Raw genomic sequence first — 17,592 nt, 5'->3', positions numbered from 1 at the left:
AAGTTTTTAAAAAAAATTTTTTATTTAGAATTTTCTAATGTGGTTGTGTAATTTAGATACTCAACACCACAAAGTGCATGTGAAATGAAACAGGATTTGATGATAAAGTTAATTAATTTGCTTTAAAGAAAGATATACATTAGCTAGTTTACACTTTAGAATGAACCTGATGTAAATGAGCAATCATAGAACCCTCACCCTGCATCCAAATAAAAAATATTAAATGTTCACGAAGTGATATTAGCTTCTACTGACTTAAAATATCTTTGAAAATTATCCTTTTTAATGTTACCCCAAAACTATAATCACTAAGCCTTATGGTAATGGAAGAATGATGGCATGCATTTATACAATTATTAATATAAAATTCATTCACCATATAATTTTTAGGTCAGTTTTTAAAAAAATTACTTTCAAGGATGTCCAATATATTTGTATTTTTCAAAAGCACTTAAAATTATAATGCTAAACTTATTTTAAAAGTGGGTGAATTTTTTTGAATTAATTATTGTAGAGATTTATTAATCCTATATTTGGCAAAGTCAGAGAAGGAACATTAAGAGATTAAAAAGGATCTTTTAAAAATTCCCCAAATGGAATTTTGAAGTTCGAGATTGGTTTCTTTAATAAAATGACAAGTTAATTAAGAATTTGGTCTTAATAATATATCATGGGAACTATTGACTATACCTGTGAAGTTTAATAAGCAAGAATTGAAGGAATGAATATAAAATATTTATTTTGACAAGCAGATTAGCAAAATCAGTCCATGAAAAATTGCAAGAAAGCACAACAAACATAGGGTGACTTGTGGTATTTGTAACATAATTCAGGTTAGACATGCTATATGCATAGCTCTTTAAGTTTTTTTGAAAAAGGAAATATGGTATTTTTAAATTACCACACCAGAAGGTAAAAGTCAATACAGACTCTGAAAAATAAAATCGTTAACAAGATTAAGAGATTGCATTATTTTTCTAAGTGCTATCATTATATTCCATTTCACTTTTCATCCATGCAACTGCTAAATTAAACAGAATCTCAGAAATGTGTTTCCTATACAAGTTATTTACATAGGACTGTGCTTTGACCACCTCCTTATATTAAAATTTACCCTTCTGAAGACACAGATCATTTGGTCTGCTTGCCTTTTCCCTTGGAGACTAAAAGTATCTAGAAGAACACCATGGAAATGTTGACTATTTAATAAGTAATGGCAATGGATAAGCCAAATCAGTTAAAGGTATTTTTTGTGACCTGATCCATTGGTAACTGGAAACAAAAGTTGGTGCAGTTTCATTTCTAGTTATCTAGTACAAGCATTTGAAAAAGGAAAAGATGTGTCTTAGTTTAAAAAAGTGTTTCCAGACATTTCTTTTAAGTATAACTTCTTCATAATTTTGCACATGACTTTAATTCAAAAGCATACATATATGGATCTGATAATGGTAAAAGAAAAATAAAGCACTGGCAATTGCCACTCTTTCTAAGTTGGCTATTTCACATAATAATATAACTAAGGACTTTAAGTGACTTCTAAGAGATGAAACTCTACTGTCATTTCGAAGAGTCCACTCAAGCCACTCTTGAGAAGGTTTTTCTATAAAGAACATCCTAATTGTTATTTGCACATTTCTTTAAAAAGAAAATATTTCTTTTCATCCATAACTTGATAAAGAACATACCCCTACTGAATAAACAATTGCATTCAATTAGGGAGATTTCTCTATCAAAATTGCTTTCCTCCATATCCTAAAGGACAAGAAGATTTATAATTTTTTATGTCTAGGTTAAACCTGTAATGTACAACTTTACAGGTTGTTCACTGTATTAGTCCATGTACATCATTCAAATACACTGCAATGTGAATAGCTCTTTTGGAGTGATCAGTATAGCTTTTGGCACGTGGTAGAAGACTGTTGATTTGACAAATGTATTTATTTCAGTTCCACAACTGGCACAGCCATACACAATGGCCCTACTCTTTAAGATCCCCTGAGATCTTACCATCATTAAAGAATGGAGAATTATAGCTATTGGGATTTTCAAGGGTTAATCCATAAGCAGTTACACTGATTTGATTAAAAACGAAACGCAAACCAAACAAAATCCAAGTTGTTCTCATGTGATATGGAAACCCGTGTCTATAAAACACTTTAAGGGTGCACTTAAGAACCTAAGCAGTCACAATTCTCAAATTTCTCATTTGCTCATTAAATTAATTATATATATTAATATATTTTGAGAGAGGCCTTAAAATATTACAAATATAAAATGGACTATGTGGATGTTAGCAAAGGAGAACAAACAAATCTAATGAGGAAAATAAAATATTCCCTAGAACTAAATGAAATAAAAATAAGGAAAAAACTACAACTCTATGGACAATGCAAGATACTATGTAAAGCTAACAGTTCCTTATGAAGTGGCAGGTGTTATTTCTAATATTCTATATGTATTATCTTATTTTATATTCACAATCATTTTCATAGAAGACAAAATTATTATGCACACTCTACAGATCAAGAAACTGAGGGGAAGTCATCAAGTAATTCGCCTGATGACACACAGTTAGCAAGTGGAAAAGTTAGATTTAAACCTACAAGGAGCAAATCCAGAATATTTTTTCTTAACAGCTATGGTATAACACCTCTGAAAACGCTGTTTAATTAAGAAATACAAGATGCTGAAGGTTTTGAAGCACTGACTTTTGAAAGCAGACTTGAGGCTAGCTGGTATCACTCTGCAGGAATATGATGCATCCCTACAATGAAATAGCAGGTGACAGAGAGATTTTACCTGAAATAAAACTTTAGACCTAAAATCCCCTCAGTCTTGGCTACTATAGCTACCTCAAACCCTCTATTTTCTATTGAGGGGAATGGAATTCTTTAAGCAAATAAGACTTGAAAATCAATAGGCAGTATAAATCTTTTAATTGGCGTTGATCTCTACCTGAAACTTGAACATACTTTGATGAAAATTATAATTTTTATCTTTGTTTCTTGTTAATCAAGAAGGGATTTTGAGAGTTATAAAGAAAAAGGAGTAGAGAAATGTTGTGATCATTCGTGAAGAGAGGCTCACCATATTATGGTTCCCATGTTCTACCTTTTCTTTTAACCAAGGTTTGCAATAAAGCAATTGTGTTATTCAAGAAGTCCATCACACCAACCTGTGGATATTTTTTCAGAGATATAAATTTCATAAGTGAACTCAATAAGCTAATGAAAGTGTGGCTATATGCATAACATTTTCACATTTGTCCAAGGCTTACATCTGTGGAGATTATTGATCTATTGTTGTCATACTTGAACCTCTAACATGAAGAGTAAAGCAAGTGAAGGCCAGAATCTGCATGAGGAGGAACCACATTCAGAGAGCATGCCCTTCAATACCTGTCATGGTGATGCCTGGCATCTGTCAGTGGTTCTCATCCCTTGGCTTTAAGGAATCTTGACTACAAGAACCAGAGTGAAAGCCAGGCATTGTGGTGTATTTAGAGCCTGAAAGCAAAACACCTTGGAATTATGCATCATCTATCACAATTTTCCTTAAAAAGATTGCCATATGAGGTGAAAGTGAATTCTGTAAACTAGAATTTGGTAAAAACACATTTGATGTCTCCTGACTAAAGGCCTCCTAGTAAATTTGCTTCAATAGAACCTTGTGTCCTCCAAGATTATAAGATAGTTGACTTTTTAAATGGAAATTATGCTTTGACTTTGCAGAATGGCTTATTATCAAGATCATATAATGCTAAAACCTCTAGGGAAGGAGCTAGTTTAAACCAGTGGGATCAATGTCCAGTACAGCTATGCATGACATGAATTTCTACAGCATATTCAGAAAATTCATAGCACGTGGGGGAAGAGAAGATGCGGAGCATCATGGAGTAAATTCATCCAAATTTAGTCATTGCATCAATTCCCCTGGAGACCTAAACATGATTTTTCTTTGCTCTAAAACTGAGCTTCTCAAATGAGTATGTTTCCTTGGCGACATATGGCAGAGTTTCAGTAGTACCCAAAGCTGTTTGATAAATAGCATATCTTTTGTAGCATCTATTTTACTAAAATGTAAACATTTAAATAATAACACAAATACAAGGATATGGATATAATAACCTGGAATATAAAATTTTCATGTTTAAGGAGAGTCCTTTGGATGGGGTTATTGGAACCAACCAAGAGCACATATATATTCTCCACTATTTGTATTATTTCCATGAAATGCTTTAGAAGTTATGTCCTAAGGAAAATAGAAATTTGATGAAGAATTTGAGAAGTTCACCCCTGTGACCATCAGGGCTAATATTTTTAAATTATTAGCATCTTAGATACACAGTATCAAGAAGAATCCAAAAGAAAAGGTAATTATCACTCTTTAGTCATAATAAACGCTTAGTTCTTTTCTTCACATATTTATTCCTCCTACATCTGGTACCATCTTCATCTCCAGGCTCTAAGTCCTGCCCCATCTTATCAGGGAAGAAATTTCAGGGAAATACACATCAATGGCTCAGTCAACAAGAATCAAATCAATTTTTTTTGACAGTCCTGTTGTGTAGTTAGTACTTTGCCTTAGTTGTAGTACTTTGCCGTCTGCTTTGCTCTTAGATTTTTTATGCCTGACTGCTTTTTAAAAAGTTCTTATTTTATTTCAATTGCTTGAGACCTTGTATTTAAACCCTTCTGGCTACCACAACTCCTGATAGGACCCATGAATTTTACTTCCCAATTGCATTTTTCCCGTCCTCCAGGTTCTGTAACTTAGACCCTCCTCTCTTCTTCAGTTTGTACAAAATTTTGTTCATTCCACTGTTCCAAAACCTCTTACTATCTTTTCTAAGAGGATATATTGTATTGGCTGCATATTCCTGGTGCTGACACAGAGCTTAGCATAGAGCAGATTTTCAATAAACTTTCATCACGTGAGTTTGTCACGCTAAATCCAAGTCCCCTTATTATGGAAGACAGGGATGGTAGAATCCATAGCAAAACAATCTTACTCTTTGCTAAGCACATACAAATGATTCTGAGGAAGGGACAGTCTTTTACTTCAGGTTCACATATCGTATTCCAACCCATACAGAGTTCAATGAGTGATGTATGCCAAACTAGTTTTTCTTACTCATTTGACATGTCCCCAAGCTTTTGTCCTCTGGCTTGAATTCTCCTTTCTATACACTCTGATTTTACCACGTGAACACCCCCATGATAGTCTTACTGTCCACTATTTCTGCCAGATTTTAGAGTTAATCTGTGCTCATTAACTTTTTGACTCTTCTTTAAAAATTCTAGCTTCTGGTCTGAGTTAGCTGTTCTCAGTCACTCCTAATTCTGTTATTGAATTGTCATTGGGTGTGTGTGTGTGTTTTCAGAGATTGAAATTGGAGGGGTAGTGGCAGAAAGCCTCATGATGGCATTGCTTCAGAGTGGAGAATCTGAAAGACCAGCATTTCTTCACTATTGCAAATATGAATTCCATCATGCATTCAACACATGTTTATTGAACTACATTGCTGAATAAAAGGGATGGTGATACAGAATGAAAAAATTCAAGTTTTCTTCAAGGAGCTACACTTTTGTGTCTTTTTATGTTAAAAGAATATCTTCTAACCTGCCCAGGGTTATTTTATGAAAGGTCCCCTTTATAACTTCTTTTAATAATCTTGCCCTCTGTACTACAGGTCTCTATTACTCTAGTCTTTGTAGATGCTGGGCTATAGGAAAGAGACAGGGAAGGGTGGAATAGGTATTTAGACTTGTTTGGTCTTACTACTGATGCCTGCCCACATATTTTAGTTTTCCTGACTTTGTCTTGTTGGGCTTCTGCGGTCACCCCTCGGGCTGAAGTGTGGTTTGCTGGCCTGGCAGGGGAGCAGCCGCGGCAGGCCAAGCCGCTGCCCCCATAATAGGGTGGCTGGTCAGACTCACCGCCACCCCTGAAGGGAGCTCGGCATGGGCGCAGAGTGCCCTCGGGTCTCCCCTTCTCGGCAGCCATGCTTCCGCGGCTGCCCCTCCTCCGCCACACGATGCCTGTGGGGCGGCACCCTTCTTCTTCTTTCTCCCTGTGCAGGCGCAGGGCGGAAAATTCCAGTCTGCCCTTTTCCCCTCCCCCGACAGCAGCAACAGCCAGGTGTGGGCGGAAAAATCCAGTCTGCCCTTTTCCCTCCCCCCGACAGCAGCAACAGCCAGGCGTGGGCGGGAAACTCAAGTCTGCCCTCCACCCCAGCAACAGCAGCCACCAATCCCTAAACCCTGCCCCTTCCCCCAGCAACAGCGACAGCCAATCCCTAACCATCACCCCTCCCCCGTCCAGTACCGCCCACTGACCTTTCGCCGGCAACCAATCAGAACAGGGCGTGGCTTCGACCAATCAGCCTTCCCCAGCCCCTATAAAACTGTTGCCTCTCCCTCAATAAAGTGGACTTGCGTGTTTACCTTGTCTCTGCGGTAGTTCTTCTGCCGTGCGCCCTCCAGTCCTGAGAGCCCCCGTCAAGGGCCTGGCCTCCCTTGTCCCCAGTTCGTCGCCTGCTTCTCCAGGCGACCCCTTCGTCGCCGGCTTTGCCGGGCGACCCCGTCAGCCGAACCGCGCTTGTGAGACCGATCCCTCGTCTGCTGCCGGACCGACCCCTCGTCCCAAGTGGGACCGACCCCTCGTCCAGAGCTGGACCGACCCCTCGTCCGCAGCCAGACCCCACCTCTACCGACTGAGCAAGCCGCCGCAGGCTTCTCAGATGGCAATCACTTATCTGAGTACTTCTTCCTGTCACCGTATTTTCTGAATCTTGTCCTATGCCTGGTCTTCCAGGCCAGTCTACCTGCAAATGGCTTCCCATCTATTCCTTTCCCTGCCATGGGATCTAGTACGATTCTAGTGGTTGACTATTTTTCCCCTTGGTTTTATTATTTTCATACTCTTATAACAAATTATCATGAATTCAGTGCCTTAAGACAACTCAAATTAATTTTCTTACAGTTCTGTAGATTAGAGTTCTGATACAACTGTCACTGGGCTAAAATCAAGATGTCAACAAGACTTCATTCCTCTCTGGAGGTTCTATGTGAAAATCTATTTCCTTGCCTCTCTCATTTTCTACAGCTGCCTGCATTCCTTGGCTGTGGCCGCTTCTTTCACCTTCAAAGCCACCAACTATGGGTTGACTTGTTCTTATATCACATAAACTCCTTCTATGACTCGACCACTTCTGCCTCTCTCTTCCACTTATAAGGATCCTTGTTATTACATGGGGTCCACCCAGATAATCCAGGATAATTTCCCTATTTTAAGATCAGCTAATCAACATCCTTAATACTCCTTTGCTATTTAATTTAATTATTTACGGATTCCAGGGGTTAGGATATGGGCATCTTTTGGAGGGGACATTATTTTGCCTATCATACATGGTAATGGCTCTTTGGATTCTTCTACTACAGTTCTTTGGATTCAGATAATTTCTCATGATAAATGAATGAGTACATTATAAATAGCCTTCATTTGGGAATTTTGTGCATGCAAACATAGAACTAAGACTTGTTTCCTACAAACAAGCTTGACTCTTTGGTGACTATCATGGATAACATATATCTGCAATCATTTCTGGCAATGCAGCTTTGTTTTACTGTTGGAAATTCTTTTAGCATGTTTCCACAGGGCTATTACTACCCTTCTGGCCATGGAAGGTCAGGGAACATGGTATAGGCCAGAAAAGTTAGAGTAACTCATCCCCCTGTCCACTTTGATTGTTCATTGTTGGACATTTAATCCATTCAGGCTCAGCAGATCATTGCAGGAATTTTTCAGCCAAAGAAGACAGGAAAAGCTGTTTTTAAAAAAGCCATTAGCTTATAAGATTGGGATGTGTGGGGTAATTGTTGATCATTTGTCCACAATGAAACTGTTGGAGACAGAATATTCTAAGAGATGTCCAGAGAGGCAGTGCTCTCTGTTTAACTAGGCTTGAAACCCAAGAAACAAGCCAAGCTTTATTTCCAAACTTCCTGGTGGTGTCTCCTTCTCTGCCGAGGCTGGCTTGAGTTGGTTGTCTATTACTGGGAATCTAAGGAGTCACATTTGACATTGTAAACACAAAGCATTTGCAAGGTTATATTCTCCCTGATACCAGAGAGTTGCCATGCTTCAGAAAAAGGAATAATAGAGGAGACATGAATTTATATATGAACTGGCAAAGAAAAAGGAATCAACATAGCAACAAGATAAATAAATATTTTATCAGGACACTTTTGAACCACTACCATAAAAAGAAGTTTTTCTATATACCTTGACATAATACCTGAGCATGTTACATAGAAAGGAAAATAGCAGAATTAAGTGCATTTAGTGTGGCAGTCTAGGAGGGGCCAGGATATTTATAGAACTAGGTAGGCAGACTTGGCCGGGTTGAGAGGTAGAGGAGTACAAGGAAGGAGGACTGTGGAATCAGTGGATTAGTAAGAAATTCTAGTCCACTAAATAGAATAGTAATAATGAAAATAGCTACCACTTTTAATGCCTTCTCTGTGCTGTGCACACCACATACCTTATTGCTATTCTTTGCAATAAGTTTGCAATAAATTTGCAAATATTATTATCTCTACTTTAAAAGAAGGAACACCTAAGGCTAAGAAAGTTGGTGAAAGCCACAGAATTAAAGAATAGATATAGACTTTTAACCCAGATTTTTTGAATTCTAAAACCCAGAGTTTTTCCCTACTATACCAACATAACCCCTTGAAACAGGAAGAACAAAGCATATAGAAGCTGACAATATTTTGATTTTCTCAAATTCTAGCAGTCCCCAAAGTGGGTGGAAAAATCATTGAAATGGCAATCCTACTTTTGGACAGCTCCTTAAATTAAAATAACATGGGTGATGAGTATAGTTTCATAGTTTAGGTAATGAATTCTGGAGCTAGGCTCCCTGAACTCAAATTATCACCACTCCATGTGCTAGTTGTGACATCCTGGGGAAACTACTTAACCTCTTTGTAGTTCTGTTTCTCCATCTGTAAAATAGAGAATATATATCTCATGGAGTTCTTATGAAAATCAAATATGTTTTAAAAGAGTACTGGACATATATTAAACACCACATTTGTGTTTGTTAAATAAAGAAATGCCAGAAGGTGTAAGTCCAATAATTTAAAATTCAATATTATTTATGCTTATCTTTGAGTTTGTTCCTCTAGGTCAGGGTTTCTCAACTTTGACACTATTATCATTTTGGGTTGGATAATTCTTTGTCATGGGGGACTGTCCAGTGAGTTGTAGGATATCTAGCAGCATTCCTGGCTTCTACCCACTAGATGTCAGCAGCACCCATCCCCCAGGTGTGACAACCAAAAATGTGTCCAAATATTGCCAAATTTTCCCATAGGAGGTAAAATCGCCCCTTTTGAGAACCACTGTCCTATAATTAATAGCTTAGAAAGCATGGCATTGTGTGCAATCATTATTGATGACAACATTATAAACTGGAACCAGTTGCCACGTCGCTATTATTACAGACATTTCGAAGTCAAAACTCAGAAATTTGTTAGAAAGGTTCTGAGGAAATGAGATGCTGTCATCAATTTACTTAATGTCGCTCATCCTTTTCTGAGTATCATATTCCTCTATTGCGTGTACTCTGAGCTTTCCGTTCTCTATTTCCCCTCTGTGCCCTTCTCAGTGTAGCAACTCTGCATATCTACCAGCAGGTGGTATCCATGAATAATGTGAGCTGCGTCTTTTCCCTCGCAGGCACATCAGATTACTTTCCCTCACCGCTGTGTGGTGGCCGAGATGCTGAGACTTCCGGAGGGATATTCTACATTTTCCCCCTACCTTGGGAAAAAAATGTTTTAAAATAGGTTTTTCCCTTCCTTATTCTGAAGGCTGCTTGCTACACTATATCTAGCAGCAGATAGTATGTGTAACTCTGCTGTGTGAATCTCTGACATTACTTTTAAACAGGATAGTGGAGATATTTGCTTTGCTTGGTATTCAAAATTCTGCTACATTGAGTAGTGAGATTAAGCTTTTTCACTCTCCTTAGTTGATTTAACAATTACTGCCTCCCTTAATTTCGTGTGGCAATGCGGGAATTGGCTTACAAAGGTAATAAAAGAAACCTAAATAATATTTTTACCTCTAGCATTTTTTAATGCCCACCAAAGCACACTGTCTCCTATATTTTTTTATATCATAGTCATACCATTTATAAACTCCAATTCTAGCTATGAATCATAATCATATGGATATAAAGTGACATATAAAGGCATATACTCATGAAAGCTTTCAAATTTCAGGAAGATACATATTAGATAATATCATGTAAGTTTTAAAAATTTCAAAATATTATAACTTGCCCTTTCTCATGAAACAGTATGACTCCATGAGATTTTCCTTCTGTGAATTTTACATTCAGCTCATGGGGAACTATATCCCCATTATGTATTGTCAAAATTGTATTGTCGGGAAACGGACTTTGGCCCAGTGGTTAGGACGTCCGTCTACCACATGGGAGGTCCTCGGTTCAAACCCCGGGCCTCCTTGACCCATGTGGAGCTGGCCCATGCGCAGTGCTGATGCGCGCAAGGAGTGCCACGCCACACAGGGGTGTCCCCCGCGTAGGGGAGCCCCATGCGCAAGGAGTGCACCCGTAAGGAGAGCCACCCAGCGCGAAAGAAAGTGCAGCCTGCCCAGGAATGGCGCCGCCCACACTCCCCGTGCTGCTGATGACAACAGAAGCGGACAAAGAAACAAGACGCAGCAAAAAGACACAGAAAACAGACAACCGGGAGAGGGGAGGGGAATTAAATAAATAAAAATGAATCTTTAAAAAAAAAAAATTGTATTGTCAAAATAGATCAGACTTACTCTTTGGAAAATGGGTATAGAAAACCTTCAGAAACAATGTAATCATTTCTGAGCCCATAAAGGTAGATTTTAAAGCGAAACCTCTTCTAGGGAGTAAAACTGAGTATTAATACCAAATCAAAGCTGAAGGGTAGGAATCTAAATTAACTTAATTCATCTGGCATATTGGAAAGGTTTTTTTGTTTTACTTCCCATGGCTATAGAATTAGGGTGAGCCAATCATTTTCTCTGGTTTCACAATCCATATGGGCTTGGTAGTCTAATCCATAATGTAGTGATCAGTAATGATATTGAAGAGAGTCAAAATAACTGGTTCAACTGTGCCTTGGTCTGATCAGTTCTTAAACATAGATCCAGCCTTAGAATTCTGCTCTTTCTGAAATTATGAGATTATGATCAGATTACTCCTAACAGAACTTTGAAAGGATAGTAATAATAGAGTATCTTCAATCAGTAAATTAATTAAAACTTATCAACCACTATGTATCAGGTAATTTTCTACCTATTTCTGTTTTAAAATTTATTAGCAGAAGTTTGGAAAATACATTTTCATAATATTTCAAGGTTTTTAAAATCATGACAAATTTGAGCTAATTTGACATATATTGTGATATATCTCTTTCTGTCTCTCACTATTATCTGTCCTTCCCTTGGATTTGCCAAATCATAATGTTTGTCATACTCGCTTTTGCTCTTTTTGTTTTCTTAAAAAGAAAACATTGCTGGAAACCTCTCCATGTACCATTGTGATCACATTCCTATATGTCCTTCCCAAGTTGATGTTTGTCTCCCTTTGTAAATTTTTAAACTTTTACTACATATGTATAAGTCCATAAATATTAAGATTTTTGTATTTCCTGTTTTAGAATAGTCTAATACTTAGTGTTTCTTCCAACAATTTGTTTTTCATGCAACCTAAAATCTTGTGAGATTCATCCATGTTGATACAAATCTTATATGAATGAGTATAAATGACTTATTTATCCATCCTTCAGTAGAAGGGCATTTAGATTGTTTGTAGTTTCTTTCTCCTACAGAGCTGCAAGGAATGCTCATGTATGTCTCCTTGGGTACTTGTGAGAAGGTTTCCACTAGTGGAATTGCTAGACCATAAGGAATGGATCTCCAAATTCATGAGATATCCTCAAATTCTTCAATTTATACTCTCCAGCCATATATAAAAGAGTTTCTGAATTTTTTTATCAGTCTAGGAGCATAATATAGTATCTTATTGTGATATAAGTCTACATTTCTCTGATTACCAGCATGTTTCCCTATATTTACTTGCTATTAGGTTTTGTTTTTCTGGGAATTTTTATTCATATCCTTTGCTAATTTCTTTCTTTTTGGTTATTTGACTTTATTTTTATTGTTTTATAGGATCTTTGCCCCCATACCTTACTACCACCACTAAGAACCTTCTGAAATCTTATTGTTTTTGTGATATCACAGTTACTTTGTGTGTGCTTTATTGCAAGTTATTTTTATGCAAATGTTTCTTTATTTTATCCACAGTAAAGCAGGCATATTTTTCAGTATTAAACAAATAATGCATAACTAAAATATTAAGTGATACATAAAAATATAGGGAAGTTAAGGTCTCCTGAAATCTCACCATCCAACAACCACCATTGATAGTGCATCTTTTAAAATTTTTAATATATTTTCTATTTATTTTTAAAAGCTATATAGATCACACAATATATTACATAAAAAATATAGGACGTTCCCATATGCCCCACTCCCCATACCCCCCACTTTTCCCACATCAACAACTTCTTTCATTAGTATGGTACATTCATTGCTACGCAGCATGGATTATAATTTATGTTATAGTTTACACTTTCCCTCAGTCCATTCAGTGGGTAATGGAGGATATATATTGTCCTGTGTCTGTCCTCGCAATATCATTCAGGACAACTCCAAATCCCAAAAATGCCTGCATATCATACCTCCTTTTCCCTCTCCCTGCCTTCAGTAACTCCAGTGGCCACTGTCTCCACATCAATGATACAATTTCTTCCACTGCTAGAGTCACAATAATTCTATAGTAGAATACCAGTAAACCTGCTATAATCCATATTTTATTCCCCAATCCTGAGGACCCTGGGATGGCAATGCCCACTCTACCTCTCAATTAAGAGTGGACTTCCGCAGGTTATAAGATCAATGCGCAAAAATCAGTAGCATTTCTGTACACCAATAATGAGCAAGATCAGGAGGAAATCAAGAAACAAATACCATTCACAATAGCAAATAAAAAAATCAAATACTTAGGAATAAATTTAACTAAAGAGGTAAAAAACTTATACACCGAGAACTATACAAGACTGTTCAAGGAAATCAAAGAAGACCTAAATAAATGGAAGAATATTCCTTGTTCATGGATAGGAAGACTGAATATTATTAAGATGTCTATCCTACCAAAACTGATCTACACATTCAATGCAATCCCAATAAAAATCAACACAGCCTTCTTTAAGGAACTAGAAAAACTAACTATGAAATTTATTTGGAAAGGAAAGAGGCCCCAAATAGCCAAAGACATATTGAAAAAGAAAAACGAAATAGGAGGAATCACACTTCCTGACTTCAAAACATACTACAAAGCTACAGTAGTGAAAACAGCATGGTATTGGCATAAGGAGAGACACACAGACCAATGGAATCGAATTGAAAGTTCAGATATAGAACCTCAAGTATATAGCCATATAATATTCGATAAAGCCACCAAACCCTCTCAACTGGGAGAGAATGGCCTATTCAACAAATGGTGCCTGGAGAACTGGATAGCCATATGTAGAAGAATGAAAGAGGATTACCATCTCACACCTTATTCAAAGATCAACTCAAGATGGATCAAAGACCTAAATATAAGAGCCAAGACCATAAAGATCTTGGAAAGCAGTGTAGGGAAACATCTACAGGACCTTGTAATAGGAAATGGCTTCATGACTATCACACCAAAAGCACGAGCAGCAAAAGAACAAATAGATAAATGGGACTTCCTCAAAATTAAAGCCTTCTGCACCTCAAAGGAGTTTGTCAAGAAAGTAAAAAGGGAATCCACACAATGGGAGAAAATATTTGGCAACCATATATCTGATAAGAGACTTATAACTTGCATATATAAAGAACTTATATATCTTGAAAACAAAAAGATAAACAACCCATTTAAAAAATGGGAAAAAGATTTAAACAGACACTTCTCCAAAGAAGAAATACAAATGGCTAAAAAGCACATGAAAAAATGCTCCAAATCTCTAGCTATAAGGGAAATGCAAATCAAAACTACAATGAGATACCATCTTACTCCCATAAGATTGGCAGCTATGAAAAAAAACAGAAGAATACAAATGCTGGAGAGGATGTGAAGAAAGGGGAACACTCATCCATTGCTGGTGGGAATGCAGAAGGATCCAACCATTCTGGAGGACAGTTTGGCGGTTTCTCAAAAAACTAACCATAGATTTGCCATATGACCCAGCAATACCACTGCTGGGTATATACCCATCAGAACTGAAAATAAGGACACAAACTGATATATGTACACCAATGTTCATAGCAGCATTGTTCACTATCACCAAAAGTTGGAATCAATCCAAATGTCCATCAACAGATGAGTGGATAAATAAAATGTGGTATATACACACAATGGAATACTACTCAGCTGTAAGAACAAATACACTACAATCACACGTGATAACATGGATGAACCTTGAGAATCTTATGTTGAGTGAAGCAACCCAGGCATTGAAGGACAAATACTACATGACCTCAATGATATGAAATAAGCAAACTACCTCAGAGAGCTAGAGTGTGGAAAAGAGGCTTACAGGAAATCGGGGAGTGGAGGAAGGATGTGAGTTAACGTCCGCAGGGGGGGAGTCTGTGATGAGCTGGCGGTAAGTATGAGCACAAAGAAAGGACAAAATGGGGGCAAGGGGTTGCCTTCGGGTAGGGCTTTGTGGGTTGGAGGGGGGCTGGGGATGGGCAGAGGGGTAATATTATCCAAAAAATGGGGGGAGGGAGGGGCAACATACGAACATGGGAGAGTGTCAGGTGTTTGTTGAGAACAAAATGTTGAGAAACTCGTATCAAAGTATAAATAGGAGGGTTACCTGTTTAGGATGCTCAGGGGGTATGGTCTGATGGGGGAAGGACTCCAGGGGAATAGCTGAAGGCTCATTATGCCAAGGTGGGTAGTACCATTGGGAAGAAACCCAAGAAGTGAGAGTTGGGGTGGACCCACATCCTGGAGTAGACTAATGCCGTCAAATAGAGAGAACTTTATCTCTCATGAGAAAGGATGGCTCCCAGGGCAACAGGGCAGTTGAGAAAGTCAGGCCCTGAATACTGCTGCAAGTATCTCTGGACATGGCTTCTTGGGAAATGGGGATTGGCTGGTGTTGTGGGCCCCAAGGGAAGGGGAAAATGGATGTGGAATGGATGGAACCAAGGTAAATATGGGGGTAAGAGAGGAGTTTTGTGAGAGTACACGAGGATGAATATAAAACATGTAATATTACACCAAAAACATATAGGGGACGACAGACTAATAATGTAAACCATAAGGCAAAACATAGGATAACTAAAAAATTTAGAAAACTGTACAACCTAAAGTATGGACCTCATAGTAAGTACAGCTGTCACCTTGTTTGAAAGCTATTGTCTCGGAATCTCTACATCAGTTTCAGGAAATATGATATGACTAAGTTAAAAGATTATCGCTGCGGAAGGGAAAAGGTTTTATGGTCGATCTGGGGAAGTTCTGTATATTGTATATATGAGTTTCGGTGATCTAAGACTCTTGTGAAGCTGACAATTTGTTGGGATTCATTTTACGGGAAGTTTTGGATCACAGAGTGGTTCAACAATGGCAGCGGAGGAATACTGGTATAGGATGTTATTGACAGGATATATAGGGTTGACAGGGAGTTATACAGGGCATGTGCCCAGGGTATATAGTAATGTCTAGATATACTCATAGTGGAAACAATTAAAAACAACAGCTGGGAGGGTACCGGGCCCCTGGCCGGGGGGTCACTGTCGTGGACCCTGGAGGAGCAGCGGCAGTCCCCCAGGTGCAACGGCAAGAACCAGGAAGGAAGGAGGGCCCAACAGTGGGCTCCTGATACTAATGGCTATGCTTTTGAGCCTGTACACCTGCAATAAGAACAAGGCCTAGAGTAGCACTGTGCCTGGGAGTTTCCTCCTGATAGCCTTCATGTTACTCAAATGTGGCCACTCTCACAGCCAAATTCATCATGTAGATGCAGTGCATTCCCCCCAGCGAGGGACATGACACCCGGGGATGAGCCTCCCTGGCACCAAGGGACCACTACTACATACCAGCTGAAGATACAACCAGAAAATGACCTTGAATTAAAGGTTCAATACAGAACAGCAGAATATTCCTGTCTACATACAATAACATGACTTCAAAATGCTGATTGACCTAATGTAAGGGGGAAATGGAAAGGAGAAATGAGATTATAAGGCTATGAGTCTCTAAAAAAGAGTCTGGAGGTTGTCAGAAGGAATGCCCTTATGCATAACTGAGCAGAGTCTGAGAGACAGACAAAATAGATACAACCCCAGGTATTGGTTCTTTTGAGGGATAAAGAGACCCACGGGTTCTATGGTCATGGCAGATGGGGTTCACTGCCATGGCAGATGGCCGTTCTTTGGAGCCTGTGTTTCTGCATGATGGAATTGGACTCAGAGGGGACCTCTTTTCATAAGACTTCCATGCTACTTTATAGGAATTGTAATAGGTGCTGGGGTTTAAGATATATTTAGGGGATTTGAATCTCTGGACTGATAATATGACACCCAGGCCCAGAGCCTCAACAGACTTCAGCTCCTACACTTTGATTTATTGTACTTACCCCACTCAGCTAACATGGAGTTGAAGAAGGTCAACCACCACACCATGGAGCCTAGAGTGTCTACAACTGAAAGCAGGAGGAGTGCATCCAGTATCCATATGGAATCTAAGCCCCCACTTGACATAGATGTGCAATGGACACAACTAATCCAATGTCCACAGAGAAAATGTGGAATGGGTGTGGGAAGGGTAGCCATGGTGGCTGCTGGGTTTGGGGAATGGGAGGAAGAAATGAGATGTGGAGCCGGTTTTGGGACGTTGAGTTGTCCTGGGTGGTGTTTCACGGACAATTACGGGACATTGTAGATCCCCCCAGGGCCCACTGGATGGAACGTGGGAGAGTGTGGGCTATGATGTGGATCATTGACTATGGGGTGCAGTGATGCTCAGAGATGTTCTTACCAGGTGCAATGGATGTGTCACGATGATGGGAGCAAGTGTTGCTGTGGGAGGAGTGGGGGGTGGGGGCGGTGGGGTTAAATGGGACCTCATATTTTTTGAATGTAATTTTTAAAAATAAATAATTAAAAAAAATTTATGGCATGCAGAAAAAAAAAAAAAAAAGAGTGGACTTCAATCCTGCATGGCTGATGGATGGGACTTTCCTGCCCGCAGCTGTAGACTCTCTCAGTTCCTTGCTGTGGTGGTTGTCCATCCTCACTTCCCTGTCAGGTGACCTGGATAAGTTCAACCAACTGGAGAGTAGGTGTTGCAATACCAGTGAGGCTCAGGGCCCAGCTGGCATATGGACAGCCCAGAGATTTAAGTCTCCTGAGCATACACCAACCCCAGCACCAACCACAGGTTCAATAAAAGTGACAGAAGAGGCATGTGTA

The sequence above is a fragment of the Dasypus novemcinctus genome, chromosome 5 (assembly GCF_030445035.2).
Source record: "Dasypus novemcinctus isolate mDasNov1 chromosome 5, mDasNov1.1.hap2, whole genome shotgun sequence".
Classification (NCBI taxonomy): Eukaryota; Metazoa; Chordata; class Mammalia; order Cingulata; family Dasypodidae; genus Dasypus; species Dasypus novemcinctus.
This window is presented reverse-complemented; position numbering follows the sequence as displayed.